The 22,938-nt window shown below is 31.4% G+C and overlaps 1 protein-coding gene across 1 annotated transcript in view; it reads left to right on the top strand.

Moving 5' to 3' along the window:
• Positions 1-22,938, top strand: part of LOC142320508 (uncharacterized) — a 525,465-nt gene that overhangs the window by 303,853 nt on the left and 198,674 nt on the right. The gene's annotated exons all lie outside the window — the stretch shown is intronic.

Here is a 22,938-nt window from a genome sequence, read left to right as displayed (position 1 = left end):
GCAAATTGCAAAATTCAGAAAATATCATAAATTGATAAATACATTTTTTATTTTGATCAGTATATAATAGTAAATATATAGATAACGTCAGATACTGGACGTAGGTAGATGTACTACTTCATGGATAAAAGTAAGATACTACTACTTCATTCCATTTACCTGGATGGGAAAAAAGGGATGGTAAAACTTTGATCAGAGCATTACCACAAAAAAATATTAATTTAAAAAAAAGAAGGTTTGAACAACGAAGTTCATATTAATTATTAAAAATAATATTAAAGTAAAAATACATGAAGATACTAAATACGGTAAAAAACTAAAATAGAACTTCACAATTCAGAAGAACTTAATGAAAATTATTTGAGCACGTATATATGTAAGAAGACGAAATAGGTTAGAAGAAATAGTGTGTAGTGTGTTAGGTGGAAAAGAGGGTAGGATTGTGATTAAGAAAGGAATTTAAGATTTAGAGCAGGTGAAAAATTCAGTACTTAGGGAACTTTACAACTGATGATAATTGAACACCTGACTTGCACAGTATAAATTAAAACAAGAATATCAAGAAGTAAGCGTATATTTATTAAGAAGAGAAGACAGCAGCTTCTCTTCTCAATAAAATCTAAAATAAAAAAAACAACAAAAAATGAAACCAAAAAAACATAAAATGTAGATAAAAATCAGAATAGAAATAAACAGAAACTAAAACAGTAATACAAATTTTCTGAGTGAAAAGTTAAACTTAGCGTTTAACTTTATAGAGATTAGTATTTAAGAAAGAGATTAATGAAATGTTGTATTTGGAGTATGACGCTCTACGGAGCCGAAACGTGGACGATGCAAAAGGCAGTCAGAAAACGAATTAAAGCTTTTGAGATGCGGGTTTGGCACAGAATATCAGATGGCAAGACGATGTAACAAATGAAGAACTATTAAGGAGAATCGGAGAGGAGAGGAAAATGCTAAATGTGATTGAATACAGGAAAAGGAACCGGCTAGGACATTGTATGAGGTATTTATTAGCGGATACGACAGAAGGCTTGGTAAATGGAAGGAAAGGAAGAGGAAGGAAAAATTTCAAATGATGAACGGAGTTATGGAAAAGGCAAAATATGCGGAAACAAAGGAGTTGGCAAAGGATAGAGGAAGGTGGAGAGCAACAGCCGTGACAGGACCTACCCTAACAGTAGAAAACTATGAATGAATATATACGTAAACATTAAACGAGATATAAGGTATTCAGGGGTTTTTAAAATGTTTAATTAGTTGTTTTTTTTAAATTCATAGACAGGATAATATAATTTCTATAAAAGGGAATTATTTAATTGTATTTAAAATAGTCGGTAGGAAGATTCCTTTTAATTAGAAGTCGCAACGAAATTACGAGTACAATAAGAACCGACTTTGTTAGCCGAAGTTACATGAAAACATTTCTGTTGTCTGGTTTGTTAAAGATGGATATTATAATTTTTAGTGAATATGTGACTCCTTTTTATTAAAGATTGCACATCCATAAATATAAATGTATGGATAAGTTAACATTTTTTATTTTCTAAGTATCGGTAAAGGAAGTATTATGATCCCAAAAATTTCGGTTTTCAGATTTCAACGGAAATATCCATTTTGACCATCCCTGAACCCATTTTGACTAGTTTCGGCGTGGCGTCTGTAAATACGTATGTATGTGCGTATATATCGCGCGTAACTCAAAAACGATTAGCTGTTGGATGTTGAAATTTTGGATTTAGAACTGTTGTAACATCTAGTTGTGCACCTTCCTTTTGATTGCAATTGACTGGACCAAAAGTGTCCAAAAAGTCCAAAATCCAAAAATATTGAATTTTCGACTTTTTCTTATCTGCATTAATAAGCCTTCATTCATAGCTTTTCAACGATATATCATAAATGGTACTTATTTTCATTGGTTCCAGTTATAGCCCAATAAAATTCTAATTAATGAAATATTTAGATCTTACAAGGCACATCGGTTCGAATCAGACATCTTTTTTTATTTTTTTATTTAAATATATTGATTTATTAATAATTTTCTACCTCTGATTGTAAAAAAAAATATTACGATAAATAATAACAATAAAAAAAAGAAAAAATTTCAGAAGTTATTAATGAAATAAAATTTTATGTACTTTTCATATTAAAAAAAAATGTATATATGTATAATTTAATAGGCGTACAAGGAAGTCATGTAGTGTCTACATCAGATTTTATTTTACGGAGGACCGGTAAAACTATAGAAAAATATAAAAGAACCTGTAGACCCACGCTTAAATTTTTTGACGAGAAAAAACTTATATATTTTTATTTCCTTAGTAATTAATTTTACATATACATAATATTAATTAATATAATTTCTGTTTATAAACAACAAAATAATATGTAAATGAAAATCAGAAACTAAATAAAATATAAATTTAGGTTGTTTTATTTTTATAAATAGGAACTACAAACAAATCATATTACAAACTAATTGTAAATAATGAAAGTCGGTGTAAAATTTGTTGTGACTCATTTTGCACACTTGATTCATTGTGGGATTGTAAATTACTTAAATCTAATCGAAGAGATGAATTTACTGATAAACAGTTTCTTGTTTTAGTTTAATAAGTATAATAGGTGAAAATCCAGCTTAACACAAATACGTGGATGCAGATAAAAGTAGCAATTTATTTAATTTTTTTTTGCGGCCCAATTTGTTCAAGGACCGGTATTGCTACTACAGACCGGCGGTTGAGAAACACTGGTCTACATGATTCATGTATACGGGCGCCATATAATTTCCTGATAACCGATTTTTGTATTTTCAAGACTCGTTGTGACTTTTTGAGGGAGCTCCAAGAGACTGATAATATACTTTAAACGGGAATTCGAATATTCGTAAAAATAATAAATATTTAATAATGATGACAATCTTATTATAAAACACTTCAAAGTAACACAGTACATGCCGCAGAAAAACCTTGGAAAGAGAAGTTCAATAGATTGATTGACTTCTGTAGATAAGATACCGATTCATGTAACATGTGTACTGATAAATGTTACATAAAAAAGGGACAAATAACTTAAAAAAACGTAATAATATTTTTTTACAACAGGACTGCGTAACAGGAAATGATATTGGTATATTTTTATAACTGTTGATGACAGTAAATCTGATTCCACGAATTATAAACATAAATTGATACGAATTCGTTCAAGGAATTATTCCTCTTACATAAGATCCTAAAATAATTTTTTAAACAAAATTAAATTATCATTAATGGAATAATTAATTTATAATAGTAATTTTATTTACGATTGCTAAAAGTAATATTATATCAATTGTAGAGTACGGTTTCCACGTATGTCAATAGAATATTTCACCGTGTTGGAGGTCCTATCTTAGTAAACCTCTTCTGCCACCGTTAATTAATGTAATTTTAACAGAACTGTATTTTTTTAACGAATATTACCTCAAAACTTTTCTCGATATAGAGGTATTGAAGGCATTAAGTTTTCGACAAAATTAAAAAGGGAGAAGGAATGTTTCGCCATTTTTAATCTTTTGAATTTTTGAATAGCGGTCGTAGAAATTGAGCTTTAGTAGGTTGAAAATATTTATTAAGTAATTTAAATTTTCAAAATTTTAAGTCACTCTGAATTAGGTGTGGGAGGATTTCAGCTTTATTTCTAAACAGTTTTCACCTCAAACCTCGAAATCCCGTTGACTAAAAACGTTGAAATTTGGCTATATATATATATATATATATATAACATCATAAATTAATATTTCTCGGTTGGATATTGTAATAAAAAAAGAAGCATAAAATATTCAGATCACAAAAAAATCACTACGTAGATGGTAAAAATAAGTACGAATACAACAGATAAAATACTTAGATCACACATATTCTGTTTTCATAAATCTTCAGGTAAATCAACCATAATACAATTTTGCAATATTACAATTATTACATAAAACAAAAAAAAAACCTAAAACTGTGAAACTTTACAATCGTTATAAATATATATATATATCCAAGTTTTATCATAATTTTCAATCTCCATCCAATAAGGGGGCATCATATACTCATATTTCCCCCCCCCCTCCACGATAGGATGTCTCAGGGTTATTGCCATAACTTAACAGACTCATTCAGGGGATCCAAATAAATAAAAAAAATTTATTTAGATTCCTTAAGTATATTTTTCATTTGCTCGCCATTTTCGTATTTTTAGATATAAATAAAAATCTATATCTTAAAAACTGATTGAGATATTTTAATGAATTATGATATATATGTACCCAACATCATTTTCTATTAAAAAAAAATAAGTTTGAAAATTATACCTTTGGAAATTCCAAAATGACGGTCATTAAAATTGTTTAATAGTTAGCTTCGAAAATGTTTTATCGAATTAGATAAAATGTTAAACATTTTATTGTAAATAAAATGACAATTTATTTATTAAAATGGATTTATAAACAACTTCTATATGACTGAAATTTTTAAAGTAGATGCTTGAAAATAATCATAAAAATGTTAGACTGCATAATTTCCAGTCTTCAACCTTGCAGAGAAACGGGTAACGTGGTACCCGATTTCATATATTTTAGTTTTCTTATATCATTAAACAGATTCTATATTTATCCGTGAAATTTAATTAAAATATTTCCTTATAAGTGAAGTATACAATGAGTTAATTTTATATAAGATACTGTTAGATTCGGAACCACCTAGTGAAATATTACTAAAATTTTTAGGAACATTCTGTTGAAATCGATTTCTAAATATTTTATCTGAAATAAAATATCCAAAATAATTTTCTATTTTTATTTTATAATAATCTATTTAATAGATTTTAACTAAAAATAATAAAGTCTATAAAAACACAGGGTACATTTGAGATAAAGTTCTGTCAAGGAAAAGCCGAGTATGTTATGCAGCCCGCAGCCCTTTGCCTCTTTTTACATTTATAAAAAAAATAAAAAAATAAATTTGTTATATTCTACAGACAGTCAAATACAGAGATAGGATAAGGGTTCAAATACAGAGATAGAAGAACAATTGCTAACATGTACAGGAACCAAACAGCAACAGTAATAATTGAAGAACATAAGAAAGAAGCCGTAATAAAAAAGGGAGTCCGACAAGGATGTTCCCTATCCCCGTTACTTTTTAATCTTTACATAGAACTAGGAGTTAATGATGTTAAAGAACACTTTAGATCCGGAGTAACAGTACAAGGTGAAAAGATAAAGATGCTACGATTTGCTGATGATATAGTAATTCTAGCGGAGAGTAAAATAGATTTAGAAGAAACAATGAACGGCATAGATGAAGTCCTACGCAAGAACTACCGCATGAAAATAAAAAAGAACAAAACGAAAGTAAGAAATGTAGTAGAAATAACGAAGATAGACCAGTAAATATAAAAATAGGAAGAGAAAAGGTTATGGAGGTAGAAGAATTTTGTTATATGATAAGTAGAATTACTAAAGCAGGAGCGATATAAAATGCAGAATAGCACAGGCGAAACGAGCCTTCATTTAGAAATATAACTAATTTCCATCAAAAATTAATTTAAACGCCCAGATAAGAGTTTTTAAAGTAGATTTTAAATGGAAATGAAACTTGGACGATCGGAGTATCTGAGAAGAAAAGGTTAGAAGCTTTTGAGATGTGGTGCTACAAGAATGTTAAAAGTCAGATGGGTGGATAAAGTGACAAATGAAGAGGTGTTGCGGCAAATTGATGAAGAAAGAAGCGTTTCGAAAAATATAGTTAAAAGAATAGTCAGACTTATAGGCTACGTATTAAGGCATCCTGGAATAGTCGCTTTAATATTTGAGGGTCAGGTAGAAGGACAATTGTGCAGGAAGGCAACGTTTGGAATATATAAAACTATATATACGGAAACCGGCAAACTTACCTAAGAGCTACAGGCCTATAGCATTGCTATCAGTGACGTATAAATTACTAGAAAAGCTTATCTACAACAGAATCTGTCAGTGAATATTTGATGTTATACCGATTGAACAAGCAGGCTTTAGGCCAAAACGAAGTAGCACCGACTAAGTTCTCTCGCTTACAACGTACATTGAAGCGGGGTTCCAAAGAAATCTTAAAACCTGTGCTGCATTCATTGATTTATCAGACGCTTACACTGTCTGGAGAGAAGGCATGATTTTTAAGGTCCTCCGTGTAATACCATGCAAACTAACAGCTCGCCTCCTTAATAACCCGTTGAACGACGGAATGTTCCAAGTTATTATGGGATCCGATATAAGCTCACCAAGGATACTCAAGAACGGTTTACCACAAGGGTCGGTACTTGCGCCTCTCCTTTTCAGCCTCTATGTTGCAGACATGCCAGAGACAAGATCTAAAAAGCACGGCTACGCCGATGACTGGGTGCTAACAACAAAATGTAGATCATTTGAAGAGAACCCACCGGGTTGGTCTAGTGGTGAACGCGTCTTCCCAAATCAGCTGATTTGGAAGTCGAGAGTTCCAGCGTTCAAGTCCTAGTTAAGCCAGTTATTTTTACCCGGACTTGAATACTAGATCGTGGATATCGGTGTTCTTTGGTGGTTGGGTTTCAATTAACCACACATCTCAGAAATGGTCGAACTGAGAATGTACAAGACTACACTTCATTTACCCTCATACATATCATCCTCATTCATCCTCTGAAGTATTATCTGAACGGTAGTTACCGGAGGCTAAACAGGAAAAAGAGAGAGATCATTTGAAGAGTCGGAGGTGGTCCTAATGGGTGACCTGGAGAAACTGGGAAGGTACTTCCGAAGATGGCGCCTCCAACAAAATGCTAGTAAAACAGAAGTGTCATGCTTCCATCTGAGTAACAAGTTCGCTAATAGGGAGCTTAAAATTCTATTCGAGAATACATTGCTCTTTCACAATAAGACACCAAAATATCTAGGCGTGACACTTGATAGAACACTTTCAATTAAGGAGTACCTAATGAAATCGGCTTCCACTTTGCGCACATCGGCTCTGAACTTCGTCTTCTCGGCTGCAGAATATTGTGCGCCAGTGTGGCTTAACAGCACTTATGTTCATAGAATTGATGCTCAACTTAATAACACTACGGGAATGATTGCCGGGGTTATCAGGTCTACTCCTGTGAAATGGCTCCCAGTATTGAGCCACATACCACCCCCAAACCTGGGCCGTATGAACGCTCTTGTAAGAGAGTACAAGAAGATTATGGACAATCAAAACCTACCAATATATGAGGACATTGGGGATGCCAATCGTGGTCGCCTTCGATCTAGAAGGCCACCTATTAAAACAGCAATTGTTGCTAGAGAGAGGATTCAACCTAACTAACGTCTGGCGTCAAGAATGGACCACAAAGCAGAATAACCAAATCCCATGTATTACTCAAAAGCCGCCGGGTTTTGACTTGCCATATAAGACATGGTCAACGCTAAACAGAATACGAACTCAGCACGGTAGGTATGCCTATTTCCTGTATAAATAGTAAAACACCGACGCCCCTTTGTGAGTGTGGTGAAAATCAAACTAAACACATCACAGAAATTTGCCCTAGGACAGCTTATGAAGGGACTGCTGAAGATTTCCTAATGGCTGCTCCAGAATCAGTAGCTAATATTAATTTGTTAAATGCTTATTTGTAATTTTTGACTGTAATTGGTGTTGTGTTTTGGTGCCATACGCTAAATACTCGTATATAAAACAAATTGTTAGGGATGTAGGATTTAGGGGGTATACTGAAATGAAACGACTAGCACTAGAGGGAATCTTGGAGAGCTGAATCAAACCAGTTAAATGATGAGACCAAAAAAAAAATAGACAACAATTTTTTTTTTTTTCATCCGTTAGTAGTTCCATTTTTTTTTTCAGTTTAATCAGAAAAGATATAATATAGCCTATTATAGGAAATGATTAAATAAGTAGCCTATTTTTAAACATCCTAATCTTTTTGCAATTTTTTATCACTTAGCGAGTGACCTACATTTTAAAAATTGTTTCCTTGTGTAGGAGGTTTTACCAAGGATACTTAGAACTCTCTTTTAAATCAACAACGTAGTTTGTCTATATATAAATTGTTGTTAACAATACCAATCTCTATTTATGTGTGTGTGTGTATATATATATATATATATATATATATATATATGCATTCTATTTTTTTACTATTCCTTTGACAGGAAATTTTCGTTTTGTCTGTATGAGTAATGGATTAATAAATATTATATTACGACTTTTTGTTCTGTTTATTCTGTTAAAAATTATATAATACAGTATTTTTCCATTTATTTTAGTTTTTTTTTTTTGTTTTCCATAAAAGTCAAACTCTTCTTAATGTTCAGTTGACATTACTTAAATAAATTTTCTCTTTAATTTTCTAGCAATTTTGCTTTCAAAATTGTTTACGTTTATTCGTAATTTAACAAAGTTATTGTACCTCAAACCTAAAAAAAATTGGGTTTAACGCTACTAATTGTTTTCTTTTACGATAATTTTGTTAAAAAATTACTAGACATATATTTTTTGAACCTATTTTCAGTTTTGTCAGGTCAAACCACATTTTAAGCCAGAAAATTTAAGTCCTATGAAATGAAATTCTTTAATTTTAATGAATTTTTAATTAATACTAATTAAAACATAAAGAAAAACGCTTAATTTTCTCCATTTCGATCAACGTGAACATAAAACAAATATTTAAATTTTTTTCTTGGTGATTTAGCCACAAAGCTTAAAACTTGTGCATGAGAATATGAAAATGAAATTTTGTAGCGTATGAAAAATTTCATGCCTGATCGGTATTCGAACCCAAGACTTCCGGGTTAAAGGCCAATACGATACTACTCTATCACGGAGATCGATAGACGCAAATCAGAATTAATTTTCATTAACGCTTATGAATAGTGAATTATTTTGTATATTTATTATCTACATGAATTTGTGTTTATATTTTTACAAATTAATTTGGATTTTATTCACATATATTTTTTATTTTATAATTAATTGCATATTTTTCAATGCTGTTCTTATCAAAGATTTAACACAGTTTTCCTTGATTCAAACAGGTAAATGCTTAGGCATTTCTGGATTTTTGGAATGGTATATGTGATATATATAAATATAATATAATTATGTTGATCAGAACAAAAGATTTATTTATTTATTTTATGATAAAAAATATACGTACAAAATAATACAATGTATAAAATATTACTGAATAACAATAATAAAAATAATCATTAATATTATCAGAATGTGAATTCATACATAACCTAAATTGCTCGAAAAAAACAAATTTTACAGTAATTGGAAGAGATAAGAAAATTGACCCGTACAACTCCGGAAGCATCGGTCCACTTATACAGTGAACCAGTTAACAAAAAATTATTCTTATCGTAGTTTATAGCCCAGTTGCATCATAACTGCGTTCGGTATGGCATTTTTTATACAAACCGGAAAAGATGCAATACAATATTTCAACGTAGTTAACAAAATTCTAAAGTTTATATACATATATATATTCTGTACTTATATCGGCCTATACCATATCTCAGTAAACGTTTACGTCACAAATAAAAATTCTTTACTGAAAATAATAATAACAAAATTAATTTACTTTAATAACCGTAATTTTAAGACACTAATAAAATTTTAATTAATAGTCTCATATATACATATATATATATATATATATATATATATATATATAAATAATAATAAATGTTACTAATTACTTTGCGGTTTTTTCTTTTATTTTTATTTTTTAGAACAAAACAACAGGAAAATAAATTATTTCAGATAGCCTATATATATATATATAGCTTATATTACACAAGAATGTCTTCATTATATTCAACAATAAAATTCGGTGAAAAAAAAGTAATAAATAAAGATAATCATTTTCCCTATATATATATATATATAAAATTTAACATTTTTTTTATTCTGATGTAAATAATAATAATAATAATAACAATAACATTTTTTAAAAAAATTAATTATTTCAAAGTTTATTTACGATTGGTTACATTTGCATAAATCTTTAATAAATTGGATCATTTTCCAAGTCACGTGATAACGTATTCGTAGCGAAACTCCTCAAAAAATATATTAAAAACTTTTATGCAAAGCAAATACAATTACCAACTATGAATGACAGTCATCTCCACTAGAACTACAGAAATAAAAGTAAGATATAATGAGTAGAAGTAAAAAAAAAAATTATGAACCAGTGTGAAAAAGGAGAAAAATATATATAACAAATTTTAAATTTAGAGTTTAAAAACAAGAGTCAAATAGAAAATGTACAATATTCATATCCGAGGTTACTCTAGATACGTACACATTAAGACACTATAGGGAAACTTAGATCTAGAACGTGCAGTCGATTAAACCTTTTAATGTCATTCTCATTGTTTGGTAGGTAGATTCACTGCCAAGTGATTTATGTACTAGTTAAGCCAAAGTTGGTTTTTTGAACTGAAACGCTGTATTTCTTCCCGTACAGACCTTAATTCTTAATAATCTTGGATATGATTGTTCCTTGTGAATCAAGGTGTCTGTTATACACCTCGTTAACTTTCTCTGATAATAATAATATTAAAATAATAATAATAATACTATATATATATATACTATATATATATAATAACTAAACTCTATTCTTTGATCAGACAAATATAAAAAAACTAAATAAGTTAGAAAATTATCCAAATTAATAGAAAATTTTCTAATGCAAATCATTAGGCCAACAACCAAACAAAAAAAAAAAAAAACAACGCAAAAACAAAAGCAGAAAACATCGTCAAGATTTTCTGTTAGAAAATTTTCTATTAATTTGGATAATTTTCTAACTTATTTAGTTATATATATATATATATCACGCCAGGGATGGGTAGGTATGGTACTCAACGTTTAAAAAAGGTGGAACTGCCTCAGTTGGCCATTTACCTGAAGCGGATCATGGAGAATCCATAAAATCATTGGAAACCATTTAAAATCATCGCAATATAAAAATTAATAATAAAATAAAAATCAAATGTTTTTAAGAATATTTAATTATTTAAAATATAAACACATGATGTATTGATAATGTAAACACACAAAGGTAAAAAATATACAAAATAAATCACAATTAGAAAATTACTCGTATTCGAGAACATATTTATGCAGATGTCTAAGAGGTTATTTTAATTTTTAAATTAATATTGTTTAAAAATTTATCGACAGAGTAATAGTAATTCTGTAAGAGAAAATCGTTTAATTATATTTTTAATTAAATTCTTGGAAAGATTTTTTAAATAGTTTTTTATTTTATTAAAACTAAAACAGAAGCATAATAAGGTTATTTGTCATTAGCCAAAGTATTATATTGATTTTTTTTTTAAAACTATTGTTCTGAAATCTGGTTTGGTAGAGATAGATATTGTTTTTGTTTTTTTTCAGAAGGATTAGTTAACATTTCTAATTTTCTTAATACGTAATTACTTTATGAATTTCATGAATGTTTATTATGAAGCCCTAGAATGTACCCGTCTTCTTCCTGAAAACTCGTTTTAACTTGCTGAACAAGTATGAGATGACACTGCTTTTAACGGGAATGTATGTACGCATAATAGCGAGCTTATTTTTATATATGGGGCGTTGATGCCGTTAAATTTTCAACGTAAAAGGTCAGGAGTGTGAGGCGTAGAGCAAGGTCAACCTCAGTACCTCGAGATTTCGCCAACTGATGTATCTTATTTTTCTTTGGCATATTTGTTAATAATTAGAAAATAATGATATTTCAAAAAAAAATTTGTAAAATCACACCACCCAAAAAATGTTCTAAATAAACTAGTAGCTAAGTGGGATTAGTGTGTCATTATCACCTTCTCTCATCACAATTAACGTTAGTGTAGCACTGACGTACAGCTTCTGTAGTCGTGTGCTATGTTGTGACGTCACAGGTGAGCGGTAGAGTTAAATAAATGAATAATATTTAAAGTGTAAAAAAGTATTTAAAGTGGCCGCTAGTACCGCCACACCCGCAAGAATGAAATACGGTATGCGCGTGCGCTTTAGTTAGAACCATTGGATTAAATAATATATTTAAATAAAATGATAAATATTTGAAATAATACTTATGTATGAGTGTGTAAGCCGTGCATCAGAAAAAAGCCGCGTAGCTGGAAAGTCCTACAGTTGTGTTGTCACTTTTTTTTGTTTAATAACTTTCCATCAGTCACTCTATAGATCAATATATTTGTTCGAGCTTTTTACAAATCATAATAAGTGAGTAAAATTACACATGACAAACAAAAACGGAGATTCATAAATTTTTCGGGGAAACACGGAAAGTTGAGTAAATTAGGATACTGCTAAGGGTTCGGCCTTAGCAAGTTACTAGTAATTTAATTATTTTCTAACAAAACAAAATTTATTTGTATGAATAAATATCTTTTAAATATATTATTAATCTTTTATATAAATTACGTCATTATTGAACCCAACATCCAGTTCATTGTCCAAAATTTTATGGCAAACTTTTATCGAGATATTTAAATAGTTCTAACTGTAGTCTACCTTTTCTTAAGAAATTAATTACAGAAGAAACTCTATAAACTTTTTAAATTTGTTTGTTTTCTCCAACTAGTTTTCCAGCTACTTCCGGGTCTGTATATTTGTATATAAATTAGCATCTGCAATCACCGCTATCGGCTTACCAGGCCTGACCTACCTGCAGACGTAGTGCAATGTAAGTGTAAATATACCGGTAAATATGTTGTCTTAAACAGACTCAGGTCAACCGTTTGGTTAATTTCAACCGCACACAATCTAGCACTCAAATCCATATAAAAGGAGCCTTTACAAGGACTCGAACCTTTGAACTCTCGACTTTAAAAATCAGATTATTTTACGATGATGAATTTAACCGCTACACTAACCCGCTGGGTTAATTTTTTAAGTATGTGACCTATTATATTAATAAATAAAGACATTTTTTAGTAACAGAAAAATTAAGAAAAACGGTTTTTGTCCTTATCATTTTAATTTATGACAAAAAAATACCAAGTGTATAAACCTTCTATGAGGTACTGAATTAGGTAAAACAAATTATTATATTATTTGAGTAAAGTTTTAGTTATGATTCCTACCGTGATCATGTTTCACTACTCCCACGACTGAATATAATCAAACTTAAATGCTATCAATAACCCATATTTAGGATCGTTCCCAAATTTCATAAAAATTGGGTGATGGGAGTTTAACTGACGAAAAAGTGAACAAATTAGACTTTTTATCTCACAACCCTGAGTGAAATTACCCAGTTACGTAAAATAATAAAGCGTACTAATGTAATGAAGTCATAGTATAAGAATATGACTTTGGAGCCAGAAGCGACAAAAAAGAATAATTTTTTTTCTTCCACCCCTTTATAGGAGTTTGAATAAAACAAATACCATCAGAAAATATCTTAGTTATCTTAGGGACATTAAATTATATGAAAAATTCACTTATTTATTGAATAAAATGTTGAGATACGGAATCCATCAGGTCCATATTTCCCTACCACCTTGACCAATTGTGATCAAAATTAAGTAGAGTTAATGGCCCTTATATAGAAACGGGATGCAAGGGGGCTATTTTATCCCCTTATTAATCGCAGAGCCTGGACATCGTCCCTTGGTGCTGGGTCTTTTTAACTATTATTAGGCGGGTATTTAAATTTTAATGGCGGTTTTTTTTTTTTTTTTTTTTTTTTGTCTTCAGTCACTTGACTGGTTTGATGCAGCTCTCCAAGATTCCCTATCTAGTGCTAGTCGTTTCATTTCAGTATACCCTCTACATCCTACATCCCTAACAATTTGTTTTACATATTCCAAACGTGGCCTGCCTACACAATTTTTCGGCGGTTATATATTTGTTTTTATTTTAAGATAGACGACTCGGCGATGTATTCCAATCCTTGAAGATCGTGTTTTGAAATATTATTTTTAATTGAGTTATACCTTGGGAGAGATTATTAAGATTTGCGTCCATCTCCTGACGTGATTTACCTTCAGTCCGTCTAGCGAAGGCCTTTCGGTCTAGTAGGAATGTTCCTGATAAGGCCCTAGTTTTTGGAAGGTGCAATGCACTCCCTTCGCGGAGGGAATCGCATGTGTTATCTGTAGGTTAGATTACTTTAAGATGAGGGAAGGAGGGATAGTGAATCTAGGTTTTTAGACTTTTCTTCTTCTTCTTCTTCTTCTTCTTCTTCTTATTACATCAGCTGACTTGGGGCTAAGCCAAATTCGCTATCGTGGAATGGTTTTTATCTTTCTTCTTTTTACGTGAATCTTCGAGTTTGTTGATTGTAAATATTTACAACCGTAATCTTATAAAATCCTGCAGAAGGGCATTACAGTGGATAGTTCAGGCCTCTTCGATCTATCCAACGGATAGCTCGATTTCTTCTCCATTCGTCGTCGCCGTCTTCCGGCGGTCTTCAATATCTTCTAGTTTGCTATGATAAAGGATTGTGGGGAACGTTTACAATTTAATATTAAGCAAGTTTGTCTGGGTACGGGAAGGTGGCAGCGATCGTATGTTGCTGAATTTCAAAGAAAATACCATTTTATATAGATCATCGTGCCAACTTTTATCCATATCGGTCCCGGGATCTGAGATATCAAATAAATAATAGTCAACATACATACAATTTTCTGGAAATTTTCAACGATAAAATTGTGTTTTTAGTTAAAAGAGAGTCATGAAAGAACAAGATATCCAAAATTTCACTCGATTAGAATACGTTCCCTTGTTTAATATACTGTATAGTTGCACAGTGTAACTACTAGTGTAGCTGGAAGTGTGTGTATTGAATTACTTCAGTACGGCCAATTTTTTGTCATCCATTAAAGAAGTTATTTTGGATTATTATTATTTTTTTAAATAAGAAAACAAAGTATAAATAAAAAAATAATGTACTTCTCTTATATCGTACCATCTAATCCAAATTTCCCATCTAGAAACTATCTACACGGGAAAGTAAAAACTGGTATTTCAAATACGGTTTCCCGTTTCGCCCCTTGTTTTTCGGGCCTCGAAATTTTATTTATTGGAGTAATTATTAACTTATAAGTTATCTCTATTTGGTGCAATGTTATTACCGTTCCTCTGCTCTCCGTAGCGGTGTAGTACTGTCTGGGCAATTCAGCCAGCGGTCCCAGGTTCGAATTCCGATCAGGCATGGCATTTTACGTACGCTATAAAATTCCATTTCTATAATCCCATGTTCATACTTTCAAAGGTTCTGAGGTGAATTAATTCATTTAGAAAAAATAAATTTGGTAGCCTGATGCTCTTTTATTGAATTTAAACCATTTTTGAAGACAAAAGTTGTTTAGAAATAATATTTAATATCCCTATTCATAAATCTGATCGGCTTAAAACTTTGAAATCGATTTGAGTGTTATTCTCTTGCCCTCCTAGCATTGTCATTCTAACTGCCCTTCCTAGCATTTTCACTCTTAACATTCATAGTTGAGGTTTTTTGGAGTACCTCCATTCTCATAACTGCTTTTAGCACGATACTTTTTAGTACTTGAGTGCTAAAAGTAATTTTGAAAATTGAAGTACTCTGAAACGCGTCAACTACGATGTTGACGCGTTTCAGACGCGAATGTTTTAAAACATTCAAATCAATTATGACATCTAACGGAAATGTAAAATATTGTGAAAGTTTTAAAACTTGAAATTTTAAATGCGCTAAGAGCAGTACGAACAGAACAACAAAACTGAGAGGAGAGACTATTCAGGAAATAGAAGAGTTTAAATATTTAGGAAGTAAAATAACAGGTGATGGAAGAAGCAACAGCAAAGAATTAGTGAGCTGAATACACCAGACAAAGAACGCCTATACAAAAAAAAAAATTTTTTACAGGAAATAATATAAGCCTTGAGTCGAGAAAACAATTACCTGGAGTGGAGTATTGGATCGTTTGGGAGGAAGTCATGAACAATTGGTGGAGAGGAAACTTTTGGCTTTTGAAGTATGGTGTTACAGAAGGATGATGAAGATAAGTTGGATTGAAAAGTGTCAAACGAGGAGGGATTTAAAAGAGTTAACGAAGAGAGAAGTTTCTTGAAAGAAAAAAAAGGAGTTTAGCTAGCAGGACACATTCTTAGGCACCAGAGTCTGGTTAAAAGGGTGATAAAGGGCAGAAGGACGGGAATAATTGTAGGGGAAGGCCTCAGTTTGAGTTATAAAACAGATAAATGGACGGTATGAACTGTGATTCTTACTGGGAGCTAAAGGAAAAGGCTGGTATGCAAGAAGAATGGGGAGCTGCTGCCAACCAACCTAAGGGCTGTTAACCAAAGAAGATGACGTAATTTGGAATTTTAAATAATTAAGTTAATCGTAATAAGGTTTAAAATTCTACAATCACTAAAAAAGTCAAAAATTAAAAATGACAAAAACTAACTCTTCCCTTTTTTAAGTTTTTTCCAAAATTGAATGCCACTAATGTGCGCCATATACAGAATTTTTTTTCGAAGAATTTATGTTGAGTCAATCTAGAGTTATTAATAGAAATAATAGGCCAACACACGTACATACATCTTTCTGAGACTTCTATATTTCTTTTGTGAGTTTATGGACTAAGGTATTGAAACCTGGAAATTTGCAATAAACCCGATACGCAAAATTTTAGCTGATCACTCATTAACTATACTTTCTGCTGCAGCAGCAGTAGAGCTACAGATGGAGAAGTAATAAAAATCTATTTCATTTAAGCTAATTAATAAAATGCATAACATATTCATAAATAACAAGAACTTATTGTGCAGTACAAGTTGTATTGCATTTGATTTGCTATTTAACTGTAAGATTACAATTTTAATTTTTTTCTTCTTATTAATTCCTTTTTTTTATTTCTTCTCATTCTGCATTCTACGAAGTGTAAAAACTTTATGTTGTGTCATGCTAATATTACTTACAACAGCTAACTTTATCAACTGTAAACTTGTACGGCATATAATTTATTACACGAAACATGTTTTAGCATTTATCACCGAACGAGGGTGACGCCTTAACAATCAATGCTTGTTAGGATAGGTGCATTTATATTGTTTGAGTAATTTTTCTTTCTTTCTTTTTTAGGTATAAATTATACTAAAATATTAGCTATTGTTTCTAAAATGTTTTGGTTTTTATTTACATTTTGGCACATATTATTGGAGTTATATATTATACTTTGAATGAATTACCGGCGATAATCTTATAGCTACAGAAAAAAGAGGAGGGCCACCTACACCCCGTAGTCCCAAATCCTTGGTTATATGCTAAAAATGAGAAAATTATTTTTGCGTTTGTATATACAGAGTGATTCACAATAAATGTAACCAATTTTCACAACATGTTCTATTAGTGAAAATATAAAAGAAAGTTCATATAAATATACGTTAGGAAATGTTTCGTTAATAAGTGTCGGTAGGAGAGTACAACACACTAAATATCTAGGAGTAATTATCGACAAGTCGCTGACCTTCAGCTCCCACATAGCCAATGAATGTGGGCAATCTGAGGGGTTACTGAAATCTTTGCTGGGCCTTATGTCAAGAACAGCTGCGTAAAAAATGTCAGACGCATTCAGAGTGTGCACAGGAGGATGTTGATTGGGGTTATAAGCGCATACCGCACCATCTCATATGAGGCAGCGTGCGTGTTGGCATCGGTCCCACCTATAGAACTGTTGGTCCTTGAGCGATGGCTACGTTTTCACGGCATGGACAAGAAAGAGGCCAACGAAATTATATATGATAAGTGGCAGGAGAGATGGGACAGATGCGTGACTGCCTCTTGGACAAGAAGAATGGTTCCTGACATCCGTAGATGGATTAAAAGAAAACATGGTGAAATGAGCTTTTATACCACACAGGCCATGACAGGACATGGAAACTTCGAACATTACCTACATCGATTCGGACGTCGAGACTCCTCAACATGCATGTTTTGTGTTGAGGAGGACACAGTGGAACATAACTTATTCACATGCCCCAGATGGTTACCCTTGAGATGGCGCTACGGGATACAGGTTTTGACTGCTTTAGATATGCTATCGTTCCTGACTGCCAATAACAACTGGCACAAATTTGAATCTTTCGTGACCCAAGTAATAAGGATAAAGGATGATGAGGGAAGAAGGAGAGGATTTTAACATTAATAATGGGGTAATAAAATTCAAGACCGAGTCCCAGCCCTGCTGGCCGCGGTTGGGAACGACATAGTCGGGCCATGCCGGTGTTCAGCGGGGTTAGAGGCAGGCAAAGTACAAGACCGAGACCCGGTTCCTGGGGCTGGGGCTGGGGACGGCATAGCCGGACTCGGTCCTGGTCCTGGGAATTTGAGGCAGGCAATAATAAAAGAAAAGATCCGACCGGGGGGGCCAAACTGCCGTGCCGGACATACAGCCGGTGGGTGGGGCCCCCTTAGAGTAAAAGGACACTCCCTCGGGCTGCGTATACTTAATTGGATAACCGGCCCGGGGGAGTAGGGGAAGAAAAAAAAAAGTGTCGGTAAACGAAAGACTGCGAATTCGGTCAAATTAAGCCAGGCTGTAATTCTCGGGATTCAAATTTTGAGGTAAATTTAGTGGTTTTAAAAAAAATCTGATCTGAAAAATTGGAAAAAAGTATCCCATAAATGTATATTTACTAGTTTTTTTACAAATCTGAGGTAAAAGACAAAAGGTTGGGTACGAAAAATACACTATTTTATGTTTGGCATAAAATAACTTTGTTGAATGGTTATACGTATAAACACATAATTGTCAAATTAGAGAATTTGATTTTGACTAAAGCGGTGGGATAAAGGCCACAGAAACTAAATAAAAGGTAAAAATTTTAATAAAAACAGAACATATCAAAATGTGATTTTCATAATTTATTTTAACTACATTAAACGAAACGAAATTTTCATTACAATAAAAAAAGTAATAAACATTTAAAAAAATAACAAATGAAAATACAAACAATAAAACCGACTTCTTCTTCTTTTTTTCCTGTTTAGTCTCCGGTAATTACCTTCCAGATAATACTTCCGAGGATGAATGAGGATGATATGTATGAGTGTAGAAAAAAAAAATAGATCGTGGATACCGGTGTTCTTTGATGGTTTGGTTTCAATTAATTACACATCTCAGGAATAGTCGAATCGAGACTGTACAAGACTACACTTCATTTACACTCATACATATCATCCTCTGAAGTATTATCTGAAAGGTAATTACCGGAGGCTAAACAGGAAAAAGAAAAGAATAAAACCTACATAAACAATTAAATAAACTACTGAAAATGTCCTCCACTATAACTGATATAGCACTCTGTCCAACGAACAATGTTTTTGATGGCTTTCTAATCGCCAGTTTCCTAAATCTGTGGTTTCTTGATTCAAACAGCATCTCTTACTCGATAAAGAACAATTATATAGAACTATTTATTGACAGTTTGTCCTTGAGGAGCATATTCGTGATGAACCATGCCTTAATAATCAAACAGAATGTCAGCACAGCCTTTATTCTGTCGGGAAAATTCATTAAGACAACGCTCCAGCCCGTTCAACTTATCTAGAGATTCTTGGCAAAGCACGAGATCGAACATTTTCGACAAGCTTGTACACACCATAAATGACTTCCTGCAATTTTTGGCTATTTCCTAAGCTTAAAATTAATACCTTAAAGGAAAGTGATTTGAAAGTCAAAAGAAATGTTCAAGAAGGCTTATGGTGCTCCTTGAAAATGAGTTTGATAAACGCTTCCAATAATAGAAACATTACTTAATAAGTATATTACAACAGAAGGAACCTACTTTGAAGGGCACAAGTTAATATTATTGTTTTTATGAGCCAAGGTCGGATTCTTTTTGACCACATCTCGTATAATATAAGAAATTAGAAGTCAAAATTTGTCATTTTTTCCCACTTGCAGCTCTTAATAAATGTTCAAAATGCCCATCTTAAGCGTTAATACAGGCATGAGCTTGTTTTTTCAGTGTAACTTTACTTAAAGATAATGCATTGATTTTGTCTTCGAAATTTTTTTTCAACCCATTCAAAGTGTGCGAATCATTTTTGAATAAAATGTATTACAGATAACCCTATAAATAAAAATTTCATAGTAAGAGATCCAGAGACCTTGGAAACCATATTCCGAGGAAATTGCAAGGTCATTGAAAAATTCAAATAACAACTCTGTAGTCGAAACGGCATTGTGTCACGCAACATCCTACTTGTTGTAAATTGTTGTTTAGCTCTTCAGTTTCAAACGAGAAATTTGCAATAATTTCTTAGTAATATTATGGAATTAATGTTTATTAAAAAAAAAAATCGCTCATCGAACATCAAGTTTTTGAAAATGAACTAGCCTTTCATGAAAAACGAAAGAATTCTCAGAACTACATACGCTGTTGTTTTTGGCTGTTAATGTGTCCAGAAAATTGAAAATCTGGACACATTAACAGAAAGTTTCTGTTTTCCAGAAACTTTCCTGGAAAATATAATAATGACTGATGATGTCTTGCAAACTCTCATGTTGTAATGATTAGTTATATTAATTAAAAAATAGTAGATTTATTGCTAGCCGTATTCTGGCACTCAGTAATACCGAGTGATTAAATAATGTTTCATAATAAGTAAATACTAGGCTTGTTATATTGTTGCAAGTCTATTTTATCGGAGTGTAAATTTTAATTCTACAATCTTTAGAAATGGAAATCTAAAAATTGATTAATTTTTACTGCTTTGAAGTCAGTTGCTTTCCTGGTACATCTCTATTGCTGCTGAAGTAGAATAGTTATTCAGGTAAAGTATAGAGATCTGTTAAAATTCGACGTTTCAAAATCTTCTTAATAAAAAAAAAAAAAAAAAAAAAAAAATTATGCAAGCGTCTGAAAGACATTTATAACTGTGAGTGTTGACATATATTTTAATAAATATCTCTGGACTCTCTCAGCATAAATTCTTCTAAAAATGGTTCAAAAATATCTATTCTTTTATAGAATATAAAAGAATATTCTTTTATAGGGGGCCTTGATAGTATTAGAGTTTAAACAAAATTAGATAATGGCCGAAGTACATTACACTATTTTTAGTTTTTGACTTTTGTTTAATGATCAAAAAAAATTGAGTTTTACTACGATGATATAATTTATTAAGTTAATTAAAATTCCAAAATTCTAAATCTATTGTGGAATTGTGGAATCTATTAAAAATTGTGGAATATGGAGAGATATTCAAAAATATTTTCAAATACTTTTTGCCTCTTATCTCGAAAAACTATTAAATAAAATAAAGTTGAAATATATCCCAGGTTTGATCTGATTTTCGACATCTTCCTTTTAGCGGTACGCATAATTTTTTCGTTTTATAAACTAACTTTTTTTTATCTTTGTCCAATATTGCTGTAATTTAAATTAGCTTTGTAATATTACTTTAAGTCCAAAAAAAAAAAAAGAAAAGAGGGTTGACCGAGTCCAGTACTTCAAATATATCCAACCCACCGGGTTGGTCTAGTGGTGAACGCGTCTTCCCAAATCAACTGATTTGGAAGCCGAGAGTTCCAGCGTTCAAGTCCTAGTAAAGCCAGTTATTTTTACACGGATTTGAATAATAGATCGTGGATACCGGTGTTCTTTGGTGGTTGGGTTTCAATTAACCACACATTTCAGGAATGGTTGAACTGAGAATGTACAAGACTACACTTCATTCACACTCATACATATCATCCTCATTCATCCTCTGAAGAATTATCTAAACGGTAGTTACCGGAGGCTAAACAGGAAAAAGAAAGGAAAAGTACTTCAAATATTAATTTTGTTGAAACATTAATTTTCAAGATTGAATTACAAACAATATCTTGTATTAATCTTAACGAAATGGGAACACTTATAAAAAAAGAAATCCCATGGAATTCGATTTAAAAATTATTTAAAAAATATCCTACTTTATTTGATTTTCAAATCGAGACTATTTTAAAAATATTATATGAGATATCTCTTAAGCAAGTGGTTCATCAAGTGGTAGCAAAATTCTTTTATAAAAATGTTATTTATTTGTTTTAAAATTATACTCTTATACGGTATAATACTGATGATTAAACTTTTATTTGATATGGGGATAAAACAGGAACCAAATTTTTTTATTAAACATTTTGATTTTTTTTTCAGAATTATACTCAAAATATTGCAGAATAGTTATTAATATTTAAAAATCGTAGAATGTATTCGAAATAAAATTCTGTTAAGAGTTAAGTCGGGATAGTTTGTACAACTCTGCAGACTTTTTTCAATTAAATCATTTTTTTAGATAAATTTCACTTTACTAAGCGGACTTAATGATAAAAAAATAATATAAATTATTTGTTATGTTTTATAAAATATAATTACTTTTAATTCGTTGAAATACTCTACTAGAAAAAAAAACAATAAAAATAATAAAAGAATGCAGATTTTATAAATAAACAAAAGTAATAAATACGTTGATGTATTTACGTATAAAATTTATTTCCACGTTTATCGTATTAGTATGATAGCGGAGTAAAATAATGTACAGTACTAAACAAAGAGATAGCTAAGTTAAGGTAAACTAAGCTTAGCAAAGAGGTAAGTAGAATTTACAGATTTATCAACAGGCTAAACCGTACAGAGTGGATATTACATCAATTAAAATCATTAATTCCAACGTTGTAGAAATGGTAGATGATACTGGATGCTGGTAGTCGAAGGGGGCTGGAATAATAATAATAACACATACACAAACAAACAATATATAAGCGTACGTATTAGTTACGTGTAAGTTTAATCATCTGAACAAATAAATAAACAAATCCCTCTAGTCTAAACATTAAAACCGGTAACAGACTACTGGGACCAACGAACGAGGTGTGAATACGTGTGTCTGTTGTAT

This window comes from Lycorma delicatula, chromosome 2 (assembly GCF_047948215.1).
Source record: "Lycorma delicatula isolate Av1 chromosome 2, ASM4794821v1, whole genome shotgun sequence".
NCBI lineage: Eukaryota > Metazoa > Arthropoda > Insecta > Hemiptera > Fulgoridae > Lycorma > Lycorma delicatula.
This window is presented reverse-complemented; position numbering and strand designations above follow the sequence as displayed.